A 21,558-nucleotide genomic window follows, 5' to 3' on the forward strand; every position below is an offset into this window, starting at 1 on the left:
TTTATTGGATCGTTGGATTAAGGGAAGAAATTTTCCATTAGATTTTTTTAAAATATACTAAGCTTTTAAAATACTATATCTATGTTACATATCAGTACTTCTCAATTCTGAGGAGCTAGTGGCCACCATACTTCAAAGCTCAGGCTTCCACTACCTTCCAGGCACTGTGCTGGCCTGGGGCGTTGAGGAAAAGCCCCCTGTGGGCACAGGGTCTCCCCTCATGGGCCTCACAACCCCACCCAGAGGTGCCGCCCCCAGGACCCTCACCCAGGCCACCCCTGCAACCCCAGAGAGAAGCCGTGTCCCGTAGTGTTCACCGTAGTGTTCACCGTCGTGGGGCCTCCCGAGCCCGTGCTGGCCATGGTGGGAGAGAGCAGCACGTTGCGCTGCCACCTGTCCCCCGAGAAGAGCGCCGAGGCCATGGAGGTGCGCTGGTTCCGCACCCACTCCTCCGCCGCCGTGCTGGTGTACAGGGGTGGGCAGGAGCGGCCGGAGGAGCAGATGCAGCAGTACCGCGGAAGGACGAGCCTCGAGGGCGCGGGCCTGGGCCGGGGGCGCGCGGCGCTGGTCATCCACAACGTCACAGCCCACGAGGACGGCGACTACCGCTGTTACTTCCAAGAAGGCACGTCCTACGATGAGGCCATCGTGCACCTCAAGGTGGCAGGTAGATGGCCTTGCACAGTGGGACTCCTGGGGAAAGGGCTCCCTGCTCACCCCACTGCAGACCAGCGGTTTTTGCTGGAATCCCCGCTGCTCGCCCTGTGCTCCTGGGAGCAGGTTTGCCTGCCAGGCCGCGGGCGTCACAGCTTGAGGAGCTCACACGGACCTGGCAGTGGCCTGCAGCAGGGGGCAATGTTCAGTCCCACAGATGGGTCTGTTTACTCTTTTTCCTTGTCATTATAGCGACATATATACACATAATTCAAAATTTCCCATTTTGCCACTTTCAAGCATTCAATTCAGTGTTATTAATTATGCTCACAGTATTGTGCTACCATCACCAAATCCATTACACATTTTCATTACCTCAAGCAGAAACTCTGCACCCACTCCCCATTCCACATGTACACACACACACAGACCCTGAACCCCTACTGACCTGTCATCTGTCTATCTCTGAATTTGCTCTCCAGCCTCAGATCAGTTTCATGCTGTTGTAGAGAAGTGGGGTGTGCGCAGTATTGAAGGCCAGGACACGAGAACTCAAAGAAGGAAGTTGGTTTGTTTTGACTGGCCGGACTCAGCAGACTCTTGTCCTAATAAAAACCGAGCCCCGAATAGCATTTTTCAGGCTCTTTTATACAGAGGTTTAAGGTTAGGGAGACAAAGGGTGATGGTATGCAAACAGACCTTTGGTTAGTTTCTTCAGTGTTTGAGCTGAGTATCAGATAGGTTATTTCCTCCAGGGAAGTTACATATTCCCCACATTCCAAGCCAGCTTGGATTTAGCATATCTTCCACAGCTTGGATTTAGCATATCTTCCACAGCTGGGATTTAGCATATCTTCCACATTCCATCTGGATGCAACCTTGAATACACTTGGACCTTTTGGGGACTAGGTACACTTGGAAACAATTTTGAATTTATGTACAGGCTATATCATATTCCCCCCTTTGAGACCGAGCTTAAGTTATTAATCTTTGGGATCACTATTGTCTGAGTCCCTCTGGACTGACTGGTATGTATATAGAGCCATGAGATGGGCAGCTGTTTGCCTTCTGACTATACCATTTATTAGGCTGCGCATTCTGTTTATGATGAAAGGGAGGAGGCATGGGAGGATGGTGCATGCTCCTATGAAGAAGGCCATTATTCCCAGTAGAAGCTTGAAATTGTTTGCTATTGACTGCCAGCTTCCAAAGGGATTATTTAAATTCTGGCCATTCCAGTTTTGTACTGGGACATGAGCAATTTTTACTATTTTGCTTGTAATTTCATCAATAACCTTTCCAGGGTTATCTAATTCAAGGCAGTAGTTAGACAGATTGAACTTTCCACAAACTCCTCCTTCAGCTGCCAAGAGATAGTCTAGGGCAAGACAGTTTTGGTAGATAGAGTTCCTGAATTTAGTTTGCTGTTGGGCTAGTAAATTTAGTGCATGGGCAGTTTCATTAGTTATTATCTCTACCACAGCTTGTAGGCGGATGATTCAGTTTAGCACATAGATAGGGGTTTGATAACCCCACATACCATCCTCTGCCCAAGTTGCTGGCCCAAAGTATTGGATTATATGCTCAGGGGGCCATTCTTCACCTCCCCAGGTAGTGACAGCCCTTTTTTCTCTTATGTTTTGAAATACTTTCTGGCTTCTCTCTTTCCCTACTGTTAAGGGAATGAGGAAGAAGGAGGCTTCTATTGTACCAAGCATACAAGTTCCACACCAGACTCATGGAAGTTGTCAGAATGCACCCTTCCCACAAATCCAGTACAAACCATTTGGGGCAGTAAAGGGGCCCTTTGTGGTGGAGTTCCACACTGTGATTAATTTGGGGAAAGTACAATTTATGAGAACGAGGTCAGATTCGTTCCATGTTCCCCAAGGCTCTGTTGTATTTGTGGTATAATTTTGGAATATTCCCCCTGTACTTGTTAGGCTATAGAGGGGCTTAGGCAGGCCCTTGAAGCACAATATTTTCCTATGACAGTCGTTTGCAAGGGCCACATACTGTCTCGGGGGACAGCTGGGAGGTCAGTTGCATTATATGGTTGGCTGTAATTGTATTCTCTGGTTTCCCAGGGCCATTGGTCTCCCATATTAGTACCTCCACATCCGTAGCATGAGGAGACATTTAAGGCTGTCCCTACCAGTTCAGCCAGGCTTACAAAGAGGTTTCTTGCTGTTTGTGGGATGTAAAAGAGCTTTTGCATTTCTTCATAGAAGGAGTGGAGCACAGAATGGGCTTTACTTGTGAGTGGGCATTCCTGATACCCAACCCAGATGTCGGCTCCTGGGTCTATTCCTTTACCATCAATGCAGAGGCCCATTTGGACTCCCTGAGTCTGCCAGGATTCAGGTTTAAGGATGGTGACGTTTAAGGGGTTGCATTGACCGCATGGACAGTTACCCGGGGCCATACCCTTGGTGAGGATGGCTGTTTAGCTGTGTCTGTGTTCCAGGCGGCCCAGGTGACACAAGACCAGTAGGGGAAGTAGTATCCACCTATGTGCCTGCACCAAAAGCCACCCCCCTTGGGCTGCACTTCCCATTTCTGGAGCGCACATGTATTTATTGTTATGGGTATACATCTGCTCCCAGCTGAGCCCTCCGCCATCTGTGTTCCATGGTATCCCGGAGTCTATAACTTGACATGCGTCAAATAGTAGAGACACTCGTTGTTTCTGGCTAGTGACTGGGGTAGAGGAAAGTAGCTCCCTATTTTGATCAAGCATTCTTATTTCCCATTTACGGGAGACTGTTGGGGATCTAGTGTCATAGCAGGTTATTTGGCCAGATGCGTTACAGACGCTATAGGAGATTCCCTGAAACTGACAGGTGTAATGACTATGATATATTAATGTGGTGTTGACATGGGCCACTGTACACACCTTTGACTGGGCTATGGTGTATCCACAGGGTGATTTCAGCTACTTTAACTGCAGTGGGGGTGGATAAAATGACAAGATAGGGTCCTTGCCATTGAGGGGATGGTGGAGCTGACTTCCAGTCCTTGACCCAAACTGCATCTCCTGGCTTGTATGGGTGTACACATTTGCTTAAGCTAATGGGGGCCCTTTCTTGGACCCAGTGATGCAGGTTATGTAGGGTTTTTCCTAAGATGATCATCTGCTAAGCTATTGATAAGTTTTCTCTTTCTCTGAGATCCCCATATATATTTCTGATTAAGGGAGGAGGCCTCCCAAAAATGATTTCATAAGGGGTTAGGCTTAGTTTTTAGCTTGGACTAGCTGGAACTTGTAGGAGAGCACTTGGAAGTACTTGCACCCATGTTAGCCCAGTTTCTTGGAAAATCTTGGCAATATAAGTCTTTATTGTATGGTTCATTCACTCTACCTTTCTTGAGCTCTGAGGATGGTAAGTGGTGTGTAGTTTCCATTGGATGCTCAGTGCCCTTGCAATCTTTTGAGTGATTTCAGAGATGAAGGCAGGTCCATTGCCAGAGCCAATCAAGAGCGGTAGCTATAGCGAGGAATGATTTCCCTGGGGAGAACCTCAGCTACTTCTTCAGCTTTTTCTGTTCGAGTGGGAAAGGCTTCCGCCCAGCCAGAAAATGTGAAAACAAGGACTAGGAGATATTTATAGTCTCCGAATGGTGGCATTTCAGTGAAATCAACTACTAGATCTTCAAGAGGCATACGGCCAGTTCTCTGGACCCCTGGGGCTCCTGTGGGCCCCTGGCGAGGGGTATTCCTTGCACATGTCACACACCGTTGGCATACAGCATGGGTGATAGCAACTAGTCTTGGGATGTAGAGGAATCTTTCTAACACTTCCTTAAGATGGGTTTTTCCCAAGTGTGTGTTCTCATGGTAGTCTTGAACTACAGTTGCTGCTAATATTTGTGGCACAACCATTCTGTGATCAGGCAATGTCCACCATCCATTTTCCCCTTGTGTCCTGCCCTCATAAAGTATCCATTCTCTCTTGGCTTGAGTATATTGTGGCTCTTGGTGACTCAGAGGCTGTGGGATGAGAGCAGGCAGTGTATGCTGGAGGTTCTGATAATTAAGAGGTTGAGAAATGAGAGTGGTGGCCAGGTTTTCAGATAGGGATCCTTCCCATGCCACTCGTTTTGCTTCAGTGTCTGCCCTCTGATTTCCCTGGGCCATGGGGCTGTGCCTTGTCTGGTGTCCCTTACAGTGCATTACAGCCACTTTGACAGGCTCCCAAACTGCTTCTAGTAGCTCCAGAATCTCTGTGTCCTATTTGATGCTCTTTCCTACTGAGTTAATGAGTCCCTTTTGTTTGTATAAGGGTCCATGCACATGCAGGGTAAGAAAGTCATATTTGGTGTCTGTGCAGATGTTAACTTTGGCTCCAGCTGCAAGTTGCAGGGCTCGGGTCAGGGCAATGAATTCAGCTTTCTGTGCTGATGTGTTATCTGGGAGGCACTGAGCCTCTTCTGTGGTTTCAGATGTTACTACAGCATATCCTGCTCACCGATTGCTGTCCTGCGTAAAGCTACTCCCATCTGTGAAGAACTCCATGTCAGGATTTGCCAGCGGCTGTTGTTGAAGGTCTGGCTGGCTGGGATATACTTCTTGCAATGTTTCCAGGCAGTTATGGGCTGAAACTCCTGGCTCCATGGGTAGCAGGGTGGCTGGATTTAGGGTTTTGACAAGTTCCAACTGGATGGACAGATTTTCACATAATAGGGTTTGATATTTAACCAGGCACCTGAAAGTAAGGCAATGTGTCCCTTTGGTTTCTAAGATTGTAATTAGTGCATGGGGAACTCGGACAATTATAGGCTCCCCAAGAGTTAGTTTTATAGCTTCTACTGTAAGCATGGCTGTAGCTGCTATGGCTTGCAAACATGGGGGCCATCCCTGGGCTACAGTGTCCTGTTGTGTAGACAGATACGCTGCAGTTCTTTGCCAGGAACCGAGGTATTGAGTGAGTACTCCTACTGCGATGCTTTGGCGGTTGTGAACGTAGAGGCAGAGTGGCTTAGTGAGGTCTGGAAGTCTGAGGCTCAGTGCTTCCATTAGAGCTTGTTTGAGAACAGTGAAAGCATTTTTCTGTGGGCTTTCCCAGAGAAAATACGATCTCCCCCATTTGGGGCTTCGTATAAAGGGCATGTGTGGACCCCAAAATTGGGGATCCACTTGTGGCAGAATCCAGCTGCCCCAAGAAACTCTCTCAGCTTCCGGCGGGTATTAGGCTCAGGGAGACTACAGATTACTTTCTTTCTTTCAAGTCCCAATTCACAGTGCCCCTGCATTATTTTATAACATAGATATTTGATCTGAGGTAGGCAGATTTGGGCTTTTTTCTTAGACACCCGATAGCCCTTTTGCTATAGATACTTTAAAAGAGCATGGGTTCCCACAGCGCTGTCTTGATAGGTGGGACTTGCAAGAATGAGGTCATCTACATATTGGAGAAGAAAACAATTATGGCTTTCTGCTTTAAAGGATTTGAGTTCTCTGGCCAGGGTTTGTCCAAAAATAGTGGGTGCATTTTTAAATCCCTGAGGCAATCGCATCCATGTAGCTGCTGCTTTTCACCTGAGTTTGGATTTTCCCATGTAAAGGCAAAAATTGACTGGCTCTAGGGTGCTACCCAAATGCAGAAGAAGTCATCCTTACGATCTAGGCATGAAAAGTAGATTGCCAATGATGGCATTAAGCTGAGAAGAGTATAAGAATTAGAAACCACAGAATGAATGGTTATGACTGCCGAATTAACTGCTCGTAAGTCATGGACTGGACGGTAATCTCCATCACCTTTTTTAACAGGGAAGAGTGGGGTGTTCCAGGGAGACTGGCACAGCTTCAATATGTCCTCATTCAGTAATCTCTGAATATGTAGCTGGACCTTTCCTTGTGCTTTGCATGGAACTGGATATTGCCTTATGCTTACTGGACTGGCCATAAGCTTTATTTCAATAATAATTGGAGGAATGTCATGTGCCATCCCCCTTGGGTTACCCTCTGCCCATACTTCAGGCAAATCTTCAATGGGGAGCTGCATGACCATGGATTGGTCAGTCTCACTGAGGCAAAACAGTCTCCATTCTCCTGAAGAGGAAGGGTTAGCACTATTTTTGGAGGGTCCTGTGGCCCCAGTGTCAGTGTGGATTCCCCTGTGGCATCAAAGGTAATTTGAGCCTGTAGTTTACATAGCAGGTCTCACCCAGGAGGGGGACTGGGCACTTTGGAAGATAAAGGAATTTGTGAGTGACCTCCTTTCCCCAGTGTTGCAGGTCCTGGCTTGAAGGAAGGGCCATTGGGCACTTTTGCCAGTTGCCCCTATGATAGAGATTTGTCTTTTTGATAGAGGCCCAACTGGCTTGGTCATTGCACAATGTTGAGCCTCAGTGTCAACCATCATATATATGGTGTGGCCCCCAATTTGGACTCTGACCATAGGCTCCACAGCGCCGAGAGAATAGGCACCCGGTCTGTCCTAATAATCTCTATCAGAGTCCTCCATTCCTGCCAGCCCAATTATCCAATCTACAGGTTTCTTTTCTGAACCTCTTTGGACCCAGCATTTGGGTTGTGAGGCCCCACTGGCTTTTCTGGCTAATGTTTTAGCCGCAGAGGCAGGGTCAAGTAGCCAGCTGGGACACTCTCACTTCCAATGCCTATCCTCTTTGCAGTATGCACACTGATTTCACCCTAGATGTGGGCCTTTCCATCTCCTTGGGGCTGGGACTTGCCAGGTTATTTTCCTTGACACAGGAATGGATTTTTCCACAATTGCCACTGTCAGAAGATCTGCCTTTTTTTTCATTTTTCTATTTTCTTCCCTTCTTGTTTCTATATAATGGTCAACATAGACCTTAGGAGCTACTTCCGTGAGCTGAGAGATATTCATTCCAGCAAACTCATCCAACTTCTGCAGCTCTCTTCAGGTGTCTGTCTGTGATTGGGTAACAAATGCTGCATTGACCATTGTTTGGCTCTCTGGAACGGCTGGGTTAAAGGGTGTGTATACACAAAACGCTTCACACAGTCTCTTATAGAATTGAGCAGGACTCTCATCCAGGCCTGTAGAATTTGACTGGTCTTTGCCATATTCACTGCCTTGCGGCTCCCGGCCTTTAACCCTTCAACTAAGGCCCTATGGGATGTTTCTAGTCGGTTGAACCTGATGGCGCTATTCACATCCCACAGGGGGTCCTCCTCTGGGAACTGCAGGCAGGCATATTGATCACTGTCCAAAGTTCCCTCAGGTGGGTGCCCTCTAAGCCAGGTTAGAGCTCCCTGTGTGACATGCATTCTCTCTTCAAAGTTCAATAAAGTCATTACAAGTTGTTTACAATCAGCCCAGGTGGGTTTGTGGGTCTGTATGATGGACTGGAAAAGGTCTGTCATGGCCTGAGGCTTCTCTGAGAATGGTGGGGTGTGGCTTTTCCAGTTTAAATAGATGCGTTGTCCTAAAGGGCTCATATTTGAACATCCGATATCCCCCCTGAACCTGGCCATCTGCATCATAAAAGATTGGGGTCCTGGCTTCACAGAGAGGTAGCTGGAAGGCAGCCCTTCTCTCTGCTCCCTCTGCCCCCAGGGCACCCTGTGGTTTGAGTTGCTGCCTCCCAGAGGCTTCTTCCTGACTGATAGGCAGCCCTGCAGTGGCGTTGCCAGGGGCAACTGGCTGTAAAAGCAGCTGGTCTACATTTTCCATTGTGGAAGGTGCCAAAGACCGCTGTGGAGACAGTAAAAGCTTCTGCAGGAATGTCATAGGGCTCTCAGGTGCAGATGGCCATAAAGGCAACTGCCGGAATGATATTGGTGCCCTCTCTGATGGCGATAAAAGCAGTGGCAGGGATGGTGTGGGCATCACACTTCCCCACATGGATGATGACAATGGGGCACTGCTTAGGGAGACAAGCTCATTTTCATTCCTCAGTACTGCTTGGGCGGGAGTCATTGCATAAAGCGGCAGAAATTCATGTTCATATGGCCCTTCTAAAATGGGTGGATCAGCCCTGGATTTGGGGCACACTTTCTCTGGGTCATTTGCATGGTGATTGTTTGGTCCCTGGGATGGCACTCCTTGGTTTCTGTATTAAGCAAATTCTAGCTTCCTTAGTCACACACTTCCTTAACCAAGGTGGGTTTTGGCTTACAGCATTTTCCCAAGCATCGATGTAGGAGAATTGGTCTGGATGCCCTGGATTTCCAGTTACTTCATCGTGGACTTTATGGATGATCTGGGGATCCAAAGTGCCCTCCTGGGGCCAGCCCATGCTGAAAGTTGGCCATTCTATTTCACAAAGCATCCTAAGCTTTCCTGGCTGAAACCTTATGCTGTACGCATCTTCACGGAATGCACGGGGAAGTTTTTCAGCATACAGCCTAACGGGGTTTTACTGTGTGTGTTTCCCATTTACACCCTGTGCCGACGGTGCACAATAGTCACTAAAGCCTTACACTTCGTCCGTCTCTGGCTGCATCCCTCGCGGGAGGTTTCGGCACCTCTTGACCTTAGAGGATAGGTATAAGCCCCCGATATGAAAGAGGATCCCTTTGCAGGCACCCCCCACACTGCCCTTGATCGTATGAGGTCACCACAGAACCGTGGATCAGGACTCTGCACTCGCCCCGCATAAATGATTTTCTGCATCTCTCTCACGCACCACAACCACACACACCCAACCACCCCCCTTTTCTTTCCTTGGATCTGGAGAGGAGACGGCTTCCTCCTGTATCCTCAGGAGTATTAGGGCTTCCCCTCTGAGAGTTGATCAGGCTCCTTACTAATTTTAGAATTAGGCTTTTCCTGCACTATGCCCCCGGGGGTCTTACCAGTCCAACACTCGGAGCTCCTTGCTTCATTCTCAGGGTCTCTCAAACCTTCCGGTGCCTCCGGTTCATCCAGGAGGGCTCCAGTGAAGACCACAACCTCTTTCTGGACTCAAATGGGGTGTCCAGGGGTGCCCAGGGCTGGATTTCACCTGCACCTTCCCAGCCTCCTCAGATATGTCCAGGAGGGGCAAACAACTCTTGCCTCCTCTGAACTTCTCAGCGCAATCCCAGACGAGCCCCCAAAATGTTGTAGAGAAGTGGGGTGTGCGCAGTATTGAAGGCCAGGACTTGGGAACTCTGAGAAGGAAGTTGGTTTATTTTAACCGGCCAGGCTCAGCGGACTCTTGTCCTAATAAAAACCGAACCACAAATAGCATTTTTCAGTCTCTTTTATACAGAGATTTAAGATTAGGGAGACAAAGGGTGATGGTATGCAAACAGAACTTTGTTTAGTTTCTTCAGTGTTTGAGCTGAGTATCAGACAGGTTATTTCCTCCAGGTAAGTTACATGTTCCCCACATTGCAAGCCAGCTTGGATTCAGCATATCTTCCACAGCTTGGATTCAGCATATCTTCCACAGCTTGGATTTAGCATATCTTCCACAGCTTGGATTTAGCATATCTTCCACATTCCATCTAGATGCAACCTTGAATACACCTTCAGTCTTACATCCCTTCTGAACAGTCAAAGACTGTAGGGCCTATACTACTTATTTGGACATTTTGGGGAGTAGGTACACTTGGAAACAATCTTGAATTTATGCACAGGCTATATCAATACCTCCTTAAAGATCTCTAAGGACCTTTCTCAGTAACATGTTTTAGAATTAGATGTTTTTATTGTGAACTATAAAACACATACAGAAAATGTAATAAAACATTAATGTTTGGCTTACTGAATAATTATGAAGTGTAACTCAAGGAACCATTATTCCCATCAACAGAACAGGGCCTTCTCCTGTCCCTTCTCAGTCACAGCCCCTTTCCTCCCATCTCACAGGTAAACTCTGTCCTGACTTCTAAAGTGATATTCCCTTGCTTTTCTCTATAGATTTACCCCAAAAATTTTATCTTTGAAAATATGTAGTTTAGTTTGCCTGTTTTTGAATTTTATTTACATGGAGTCACACAGTATATTTTCTATCTGTCCTCTTTTCACCCTCCATTGTATATTTGAGATTGATTAGTGTGCTTATGTGTAGCTGTAGTTTCTTGATTTTTAATTGCTGCTTAACGTTCCATTGTGCAACTGTGCCACAGTGTATTCATCCATTCTGTGCTTGAGCATCTTTTAAGTTGGTTCCAGCTTTGCGCTACCATAAAAAATGATGCTAAGAATATTCCTTTATAAGTCCCATGGCACCCAGGTCAGCATGTTTTCATTGGGTACAGAGCTACACCTCACTGTCTGGGAAGAAGTATTCATCTAACCATGTGCCCCGGTGAACTGAACATTTTTGGTAGATTTCACTAAAAAGGTACTTTTTATAGTATATACGTACTTTTATAGTGTTGTTCCTACACACACTTTTAAGAGTATTATAGCCCAAACCACAATCAGAACCAATGAGATCTAACACCAGCAATTATTCCTTACTCCATATCCAACATCTAGCAAATGGCTTGACTTCCAGTAGGTACGTGGCAAAGTTGTTAAATGAATGAGTGAAAAACATGAATGACTGATATCAAAATTTTAGTGAGGGAAAAATTTGTCTTTGGAATTCCTCTAATCATAGACACTCCTGAATTCCATCAACAAATACTTAACAAGTGTCTCCTATATTTGAGGCATTCTTCTAGAAACCTGCAAACAAAATGCAGGAAAACCACTAACCTCATTGAGCTCATGTTCTGGAGGGAGCACAGAGTGATAAGTGAAATAATTAGGTAAAATTCATAATATGGCAGATGGTGATGGGTTCCATAGAAAAAATAAAGCAGGAAACAGGGGTAGGAAGTGCTGGGCAGGGAGGACATTGTCATTTTAAATAGGATGGTCAAGACCACAATGGCTTCGCTGAAAAGATGGAATTGAACAAAACCTAGAAGGAAGTGAGGGAGTGAGCCGTGCACCTGCCGGGCTCAGTGGGCGGTGGAGGTTTGGGGAGGGTGTGCCTTTCCCAGAAGATCCTGTCTTTGTTACTCAGAAGCACAACCTTGCTTCTGACTGATACAGAATGGAGGAGGCTTTCTGGGCCTTGCCCCTGCCTTTTTTAAAATTAAGATTTATTTATTTATTTACTTATTTATTTATTTATTCATTCATTCATTCATTTATCTCCCCTTACCCCCCTCAGCCCCGGTGGCCCCCCAGTAGTCTGTTCTCTGTGTCCATTCTGTGTGTGTTCTTCTGTGACCGCTTCTATCTTTATCAGCATCACCGGGAATCAGTGTTATTTTTTGTTGCATCATCTTGTGTCAGCTCTCCCTGTGTGTGGCGCCATTCCTGGGCAGGCTGCACTTTCTTTCACACTGGGTGGCTGTCATTATGGGGTGCACTCCTTGTGCGTGGTTGGTCCTGTCTTCGTAGCAGGTTGAGTCATGTGTGATACGGACCTTCTATTCTTTTCTTGCAAACATAACTGCTCTTTCCTGCCCATGCTGTATTGGATAGTTGTAGAAACTTTTGTGCTTTTCTTCAGTTGGCTTGGCTGATTGTTTGGCTGGTTTGCCCCTAAGTCTATTGTCTTTTGCTTGCCCTCATTGAACCAGGTTGAATGTTGGGTAGAACCATTTTTTTCTCATTTGTTATTTTGCTTTTTATTCCATTGCAGAGTTTCTGTATGAGCCATTAAATATCCAACTAGGTTTTTCTCTCTCTTTCTTAGAAAAAAATGGACTGAGCAGCAAGAACTGTTAAGTGATTGCTTTGATCTCCTGTCTTTGCTATAATTTTGGGTGGTAGGCTTGAAAAAGGAACTACTCAACAGAGGTTTGGATGACCAGGACCATGTTTTGCAGCCTTTCATGACCTGTTATTCACTTTTATTGAAGATCCTTTTAAAGATAGAATATAGTTAGGAAGAGTCTGGATTCACAAGACATTTTTTCAGCTAATGTTTAAGTTAATTAATTGGTTATAGTCTGGGTTTTTTTTTTAATTTTTTATTAGAGCAATTGTAGGTTTAGAGAAAAATCATGGAGAAAATAAAGCTCCCATATTCCTAGCCACCCCCAATCACACACACACACAGTTTTCCTATTACTTACACTTTGCATTAGTGCAGTACCTTTGTACCAATTGATGAAACAATATTATTATCATTCTACTAGTAAATATAGTCCGTAGTTTACATTAGGGTTCACTTTTTGTGTTGTACCATTCTATGAGTTTTTATATTTTTATTCTATTAACACAAATACAACCTAAAACTTCCCATTTTAACCACTTTCGAGCATACAATTTAGGAGTGTTAATTGCATGTATGCTGTTGTACTACCTCATCACCATCCTTCACCAAAATTTTTCCATCGTCCCAAACAGAAACTCTACCAATTAAGCATTATCTTCCCATTCCCCACTCCCACCTGGGAACCTGGGAACCTGTATTTTAGTTTCCAATGCTGTGAATTTGCACATTCTAATTATTTCATGTGAATATGCTCTTACAATAGTTGTCCTTTCTGTCTGACTCATTTCAGTCAACATGATGTCTTCGGCATTCATCTGTGCTGCCTCATGTAGCAGAACTTCTTTCCTCTTTGCAGGGCTGGAAAATCCCATTGTCTGCATATACCCCATTTTGCTTAGGGATTCTTAGGGCTTTTGATGATGTTGTTCTGATGACAGACTTGGAGGAGGCAGTATTTTATTTTTAGGACCCCAGGACATTCAGATCTTTCTAGTAGGTGGATGTTGTGGAGGACAATAAGAAAACCGCCTAATTGAGTGACTGGTGGACAAACATCTCCATACAGGGCTAAGTGTTGGCTCAGCAGGCCAGCTTTGTCCATTCTCCCAAAAGAACAGCCGCAGATAGCTGCGGTGCTGTGAAGCCCTGAGCCAGGAGATGGAGCGGGGTCTTCCGGTCAGAAAGGGTCTCAGGGTTCTGCTGGCCGGGAGCTTTCAGTCCCTGTGTTATTCTAGAGCTTGAGGAAGCCAAGGCTACTGAGAAGTTTTCTCAGGAGAAGAAAGTGAAATGCCTTTTCAGGTCTGAATGGACATACCCACTCAGAAGTGAGAAATTAAAGCCCATGATGAAATGAATCAGGCAAAAAGCCCGTGTAAGGAGGCCAAGAAATGCTTGGAAGTGTGATGGAGAAAGACTACCATGCAGTGCTCGTCCCTGGCCTTGGAGATCTCACAGCTTCTTTGCATTTTGCTCTCCTGGGATTGTCCTGACCTCAGGGTTCTTGCTTCCTTCCCTTTTTCCTTCCTTTCTTTCGCCCTGTCTCCTCCTTCCCACCCTGCCTCCTTCCTTCCTTCCTTCCTTTCTTCCTCTGCAGAGATTAGGCACATGGGGGCCATGCAATCCAGGTTCACAGGAGCCGCCGCCTGACTCTCCCTCCTCCCCTTGGTTCTCCCTCCTCCCCTTGGCTCTCCCTCCTCCCCTTGGCTCTCCCCTTAGAGTGGAGCTTCCAGGACACCCCTGCCTTTTCAGCTGAGCCCCCGTCTCCCTCCCCAGGCCTGGGCTCCAAGCCCCTTGTGGAGATGAAGGGCCAGGAGGATGGGGGCATCATGCTGGAGTGTACCTCTGCTGGCTGGTACCCACAGCACCATGCATGGAGCCCACCCTGGAGGAAGCTTACACTGCTGGCGCTGACGGCCTCTTCACCGTCCCCTTGGCTGTGATCACCAGAGATGACTCTGTGAGAAACGTGTTCTGCTCCATCCACAACACCCGGCTCAGCTGCAAGGTGGAAACGGGAATATTTATTCCAGGTAAGCTCCCTGCCTTCTGAAGACTCTTTGTGGTGAGCCAGGATCCTCAGCAAAGAGACTGGAGCCCTGATAGGGGGTGGGGTGGGGTACTGGACCCCAAATAGCTCGGGACTGTAGGCTGAGCTGAGGCTGCTCCCTTTGTCAGAAGGGGAGAACAAGTATTCTAAAAACCCATGAAGAGGTGCCTCTTCACTGCGGGTAAATCTGACAATTTTTCTCATGACAGTCCTTGTCTTGTGCCAATTTTTTAAGATTTAAGAACAATCATAATAAATGGTGATTGCTATGGGTGGCTGCTAAATCCTCAGGGAATTCCCAAGGGACAGAGCTGGGGAAAGTCCCTATCTGCAGACACTCATTTATTCATTCAACAAATACTTAGAAAGCATCTCTTATGCTCGAGGCCTTGTTCTAGAAACCGAGGATAAATCAGAGATCCCTGCCGTCATGGAACTCACATTCTAGAGAGTGGCAGAGAGCAATGTATTTAATAATAATATAAAATGTGTATTATACCAATGGTGATAAGTACTATTAGAAAATTAAAGTGAAGGAGGGGATAGGGGCCCCCAGGAAGCTTGGATGGTCAGGAAAGAACACGTTCTCCCTGCTCCGTGAGCACAGGCTGTGGAAACAAAGGGCAGAAGCAGGAGGGCATCGCACTACTGCAGGCAAGATGTGACGGTGGCTTGTCCCGGGGTGGTGGCCGTGGGGATGTGGCAGCGCTGCTCAGCTGTTATTCCCGTGGCCCCATCCCTTAGTGAGTCCGGGTATTTCTGATTTTCTGGACCCCAGGTCTGGCCATCATTGTGGGGTGAGCCAGCGCAGACCATGAGTCTCTTTCTCTTTCTGGGGGAGAAGCCACCAGACCGGGGACCCAAGGGCACTCTTTAGATGTGCCCTGAGGGCTGTGCTCACCCACGGCTCTGGCTAAGTGGCCTTCCCCAGCTCCCCTTGCAGAATCCTTCATGCCCAGCACATCGCCCTGGATGGTGGCTCTGGCCGTCATCCTGCCCACCCTGATCCTCCTCATGGACAGAGGTGGCTGTCTCGTGAAGAAACTCCAAAAGGAAAAGGAGGTTGAAAGTGAATAAAAAGAAATTGCATGTAAGAAACTGTGGGAAAAATGTCTAACAGAAGGTAAACATTAAGAGGGTGGTTCACAGCCATACAGAGGGTGCAATTCAGACAGGCAGGAGCACAGGGACAGAGAAGGCAGTGAAGAGAGGCAGCGGCATGGGCTTGGCACTGTCACATACCAGTAATTAACCCACGGGCGCTGGCTTTCCACATCCTGCAAACGCCGCCTTCGTTCTCTGGCCACACACAGCACTCCTGTGTCCTGAAGGAGAGCTGATAATTCCAGCCCCCAAGTCATCCTCCTTTCTGGATCCTTGCCAATTCCTTAGGCATGGGGCAGGGGTGTGGGTGGGGGCAGTTCCTAAAGGGCCCGTCCTCCATCATTTATACAAACCTAAGTCTCCTGGTTCTTCTACGGAGGACGTTCATTTATTTCTGTTTCCTTTTCAAAGCAACTTCAAGAGGAATTGCATAAGTTTAGTGTTTTCTGAACCACTCCCTGCAGATTGCATTCTCCTTGGTTAGCCATTGTCTTCTGATGTCCCCCTCTGTCCCTTTACAGGGTGGAGAAGAACCCTCCTACACACAGGTGAGCACCTTTGACCTTCCCTCAGATCCCAACTTTCCTCCCACCCACCAGCCATGAGCACACGTTAAAGGGGATCCAAGACTGGCTGGAGGGCCACAGAGAGCAGTTCCCATCCATAGCAGTCAGGATTCTCAAGAGAAATAGAAACACGTACATTAAGAGATCTATTACAGGAACTGGCTCATGTGACTGCAAGGTCTGGTAAGTCTAAATTCCGTAGGCTAGACCAGGAGGTGGAAATTCCAACAAAGGTGATTAGGAAATATGGCCAGTCCCTACGCTATCGTGCAGCCATAAGGTGGAAACTCCAATAAAGCTGAAGTTGCATTCCCCAAGGGAAGCTGGTTGTCTAAAGAAGAGGCAGAAATTCATCTTTCAGATTTCTGAAATCCTCAGTTATGATGTTTAAGATTTCCAACTGATTGGATGAGGAGAGGCTCCACATTTTTGAGGCCAGTCTCCTTTGTTGATTATAGATGCAATCAGATGTTGATGCAGTCAACTGATCAGACGCAAATCCATCTATGATACACCCTCAAAGTAACCATCAGGCCAGGCCTTGCTTGACAAACAAATGGATACCATAACCTAACCTAGCTAACACATGAAATTAACTGTCACGCCACCCAGTGCTGGATCCCAGCTCTGATGCTGAGGAATTCCAGCAGCTCTTAATCTACCTTACAGTTTACTTTTGACAGACTTTTCTTTTTTACAATAGTTTAATCCTTGTTTACCAGAGGCCTGCCATTTCTGTTTCAGTAGTCGTTGCTCTTTGCTCAGGGATGAATTTGAAAGAAGACAGCACTGGCTTAGCTGTTTCTAACCCGGAAGGTGGTAGAGTCTGAACACAGTTGAAGAGCCAGGTTGGGGGAAGGCAATAAGCTTCCTCACACCCCTCTCAAGGATGTATAATTATTGGCCAGGAATGCCTTCCTGCTCCCAGGAGAACTTGGGATACTCTGCAGAGAGACCATGAGGGGACAGAGAAGAGAGCTTCCCACGACTACCCCTGCCTCCTGCCAGGGGCATTTCTCGTTTCATGATTTTATACTTTCTGCCCATAAGCACCTCCGAATCCAGGCTTTGCCAGATACCAGGGCACTTCAGCCTTTCCCCTTTGGCACTTCAGCCTTTCCCCTTTGGCACTTCAGCCTTTCCCCTTTAGCTAAGTGAATTTCAAAACGTAGCCTTCAGACATTTCACTGGGAAGAAAGGAGAAAATCGTTTTAACACAGTAATGACCTGGCGGGCACAGGTAATAAACGCAGACTAAGACATGTGCAGAATGCCAGGAGTCCAATGCATTTCCTACTCCCAGAGGAGATGAAGCTGGGGTCCTCACACCTGGGCTGTTAGAGCAAAACTGAAGGGTGATATCCCCCCAAATCTCGGGCAGCAGGCAGGGGACGTTTGTCTGCCTTGAACCTCTGGAGGGTGCCCTTGTCAGTCACTGGAATCACTTGTCATGGGGTCACATAACGATGGCGCCCAGGGGACCCGTGACGACACCAGTCAGGGCTCTGGGACATGGGCTGGAACTGCTCTGCAGGGGTGGGGTGGAGGATGTGAAAACAGGCTTCACTGCCTCATGGGAGGGATGTGGCCTCTTTCCTGGCTTAAGCCCAGCTGGAAGGTTTCCAACTAGAGAGGGTCCCATGGACCATGTGTCCCAACTAGAAAAGGGGACAGACCCGAGAATGCTGGGAGGAAGTGCGGGCCCTGATTTGGGCTCATTTGGTAAATGTTCTGAGCTGCTTAGAGCACGGGTGCCCTTCCCCAAAGGCAATGCCCTGCACCCAGAGAAGGAAGTGCAGCTGGAGTAGTTCTGTGAGGTGCAGAGGGCTGTCACATGGGGGTGTCCCACCAGCTTTTGGGGGCCTCTGGGAGGACCTGGAAGGACAAGGTTTCCCGGGGTCCCGAAGCCCCCACCCCGCTAACCCTGAGACTTCCCCGCAGCTGACGTGGTCCTGGACCCGGCCACGGCGCACCCCGAGCTCCTCCTGTCCGAGGACCGCAGGAGCGTGTTCCGGGGCACCCGCCGGCAGGAGGTCCCCGACAACCCCGAGAGGTTCGACCTCTGCCCGTGCGTCCTGGGCCTGGAGCGCTTCAGCTCGGGGCGGCACTACTGGGAGGTGGAGGTGGAGGGCGTGATGGCGTGGGCCGTGGGCGTGTGCAGCGCCGACCTGCCCAGGAAGGGCGAGGTGGCGGCGGGCGGCGGCGTCTGGGCCCTGGAGCTGTTCGGGGGCCAGTACCGCCCGCTGGCCGTCCCCGCGCTCCTGCTGCCGCTGCGCGAGCCGCTCGGCCGCGTGGGCGTCTTCCTGGACTACGAGGCGGGCGACGTGTCCTTCTACAACATGCGGGACCGCTCGCACATCTACACGTGCCCGCGCTCGGCCTTCGCGGGGCCGCTGCGGCCCTTCTTCCTCCTGATGTCCAATGACAGCCCCCTCGCCGTGTGCCCCGCGTTCGTGGGGGCGCAGGGGGTGACGGTGCCCGAGGACGGCCTGGTGCTGCACGGAGCGGGGGCCCGCCGCGGCCGCTAGGGCCACTGCCCCGGACCCTCTGGACTCCAGTGGCACCACGCCCCTGGCCACACGGGCCCCTCTCCCTGGTGGCATCAGGGAACCCCGCCTGGGTGGCCCTCTGACACCCACGCCAGGCCCCCGCCGCAGCTGCACCCTGATCTGGGAGTTGCTTTCCCGTGGCAGGGGCCACTTGCAGGGGGGCTGGTGCTGCCACGTGGGAAAGGCAAGGGGGACAGTGCGTGGAGGTGCCTGCGGGAACCCACTGCTTCTCATCAGGGTGAGGCGTTCAGCGCGGTGAAGCTCGAGTGCGCACTGGTGCCGTGGACTGTGGATGCGAGGGGAGGGCTAGAGCAGCAGGCCCCAGGGGAGGGGGCCACCAGGGAGCCAGAGAGCCGGGAGGGGCCACGGCTGTGAGGGTGGTCACACTGTGGTCCTTGGAGCTGGTGGCCCATCCCCACCCAGCTCCAGATTTCCAGACCACACAGTAAAGCTTCCCAGGCCTAGAGCTGGGGGGAGAAGGATGAAGGTGGCACCTACGTGTGGATCTGGCCTGGTTCAGGGTCCCTGTAGCACACCAGGGGCAGTCTCAGCCTTCAGGCGTGGCTTCAGGTATCTGGGATTGAACCCAGGACCTCGTAGGTGGTCAACCACTGAGCTACATCTTTTCCCCAGTTTCAAGCTTTTGAAACTTAAAAAGTATTGTGGACTCCAAAGAGTTTTTGTGCATTTGGGTTATGTCTGAGAATATTACTGATTGAATCTGAGAAAGTTTGAAAAATGAATTAATTTATATTAAGATAAAAATAAATCAATTAGAGGTTAATAAACACGTGTTTATGAAAATAACTTATTTCCAAAGCAAACTAAATTTTAATAAGAAGTGTGGCAAAGCTACGATCTATCTTAATAGAAAAGACTGGATTCTCATACCTCCTTCTGCATTCCATCTGTGATGATATCAGGTCATGTAGCCTCTAGAAAACTTCACTGTATGTACGTGAGAAAATGAACATGACAAATAATGTCTTACTATAATTAAGGAAATAGTTTTGACCTTGTGTCTCTCCAAACACATATCAGGGAGTCCCATGTGTCCCCATACTGTATTGTGAGAATTGAGATAAAGAATCCTGGAATTGAATTAGACAGGTAACATGATGGCTTCAATGGTGATGCTAGGATTTCAGATAATTTAGGATCCAACTTTAAAATTGGGTAGGAAAAATGTTTTTTAAAAGTCCAAAATTTCAACCGTGCAATCACAAATGGACACAGTCTTGAAAGAATTGGGATCATATGCAAATAGCTGATTTGTTAAGACAGCAGATGATGGGTTGTTTATGGGTATGTGTGTTTTGGCTTATTTTTGGTAGGACAATAATATTATTTGAACTGTTCTAACTAAAGGCACTAGACCCAGCAGGAATTGTTCCATCTCCTTGTCAAAGCCTCCTTGTATCACTTCCAACTACAGGGATCTGTCCCATCTCCAGAGCTCCCCAGTCTAGAGCACCGGTCACACTGTTCCCACTGGCTGCAGGAGCGCCCCGCCCTTCTGCCCACCAGCTCCTGCCCTATCTCAAAGGCCGCCTCAAGTGTAAGCTCCTCCTTTAGGAGATGTTCCAAGGCTATGTTTCCCGGGATGGCTTCTTCTGTATTCTTTGCTCAAGTGTGTGAAGTTCTTTTTTTTTTTTAGGAGGTACTGGGAATTAAATGGGGAACCTTGTACAGGGGAAGTAGTCACTCAACCACTGAGCTGCACCTGCTCCACCAAGTTCCAAATTCTTTTTTCATTTTTAATTTTTCCCACACCAGTGTTTCTCCCCTGCCATAGTTGAACGCCTCTGTGATCCAAAACTTCTTAAAAATGAAACCTATTATTTTGCCAAATTCATTAGTAGGAAAATGAAATAGAAATGATAGGTTTCAAGATTAGAGATAGAATACATACTATTTTAGAAAAACTGAAATACAGTAAAAATTAAATTGGGGTATTAAAAATAAAAAATATTATAAAACTTTCTTTTTGACGTTTTGCCTTTCATCACTGTAATAGCTGTTGCCCTGTATATACAGTGGCAAGGCAATCTCCTTCATTCCTTCCTCAGTGTCCACATCCTTTTTCTTTTTAATTTAAAATTTTGTCTTCAAAAAAGTATTAGAACACAGTAAAGTCACATATACAATATAGGAGAGTCCCATATATCCAACATCAAACCCTTTTCCCAATTCTCCACCAATGATCTTTTTACATGTTCATGTTATATTTGCCACAGCTGATACACATATAGAAACATAGCTACTAACCATGGTTCCTTTTTGGTTTACAGTAGGTTTATAGTTCAGACTATACAGTTTACTAAATTTTTAGTTACATTATGGTTTACCTTTTAGACTATACACTTTCATAACTTTTTGGTGAAATTTCACATGTCCTATTTCCATCATTGCACGATCTTTTGGAACACCTCCATTGCCACCTAGTTATACCCCACTTCTATCTCTTCTATTCTTCTCTTCCTCTCCCCTCAGGGCCCACAGTGACAACCAAGCTTCACTGCTTGAAGGACCAGATTCATAGCTACAATGCTGAGGGCTTGACATACTAGATTGTCCTCCTGCATTGGGAGCCACCAATGCTCTGGAGAGACACCCTTCCCTCTGTTTGAGTACATCAGGCTCCCCAGGATGGGGGTACACCTTCCTACTCATTGTATGGGTCTCCACCCCGTGATATAACACACTAGGACAAGATGAGCACTCACACACTCCCTAGAAGCCTGCCCCTGTGCCAGATATCCCTCATTAAAAACCTTAAACAAGCTACCATTCCCTATTATATTTTCTAAAGAGTTTTTGCAGCATTATACTTTCAACCACATACTCAACAATGTCCCATGTTCATGTGCTCCTCCCAACCTTCCCCCCAATTCCCTGGACCATCTGACCCATCCTCCCATCCCTAGCCCTGCTCAAGCCTACAAATCCCCACCCAGTAATATCTCTGCGTCCCCATTTTATCCCTTCCCTGCAT

The 21,558-nt window shown here is 47.6% G+C and overlaps 1 pseudogene; it reads left to right on the plus strand.

The window, feature by feature from the left end:
• Nucleotides 1–330: 330 nt before the first annotated feature.
• Nucleotides 331–18,654, plus strand: LOC101439408 (butyrophilin subfamily 2 member A2-like; annotated as a pseudogene).
• Nucleotides 18,655–21,558: the final 2,904 nt, after the last annotated feature.

The sequence above is a fragment of the Dasypus novemcinctus genome, chromosome 22, assembly GCF_030445035.2.
Source record: "Dasypus novemcinctus isolate mDasNov1 chromosome 22, mDasNov1.1.hap2, whole genome shotgun sequence".
In the NCBI taxonomy this organism is placed as follows: domain Eukaryota; kingdom Metazoa; phylum Chordata; class Mammalia; order Cingulata; family Dasypodidae; genus Dasypus; species Dasypus novemcinctus.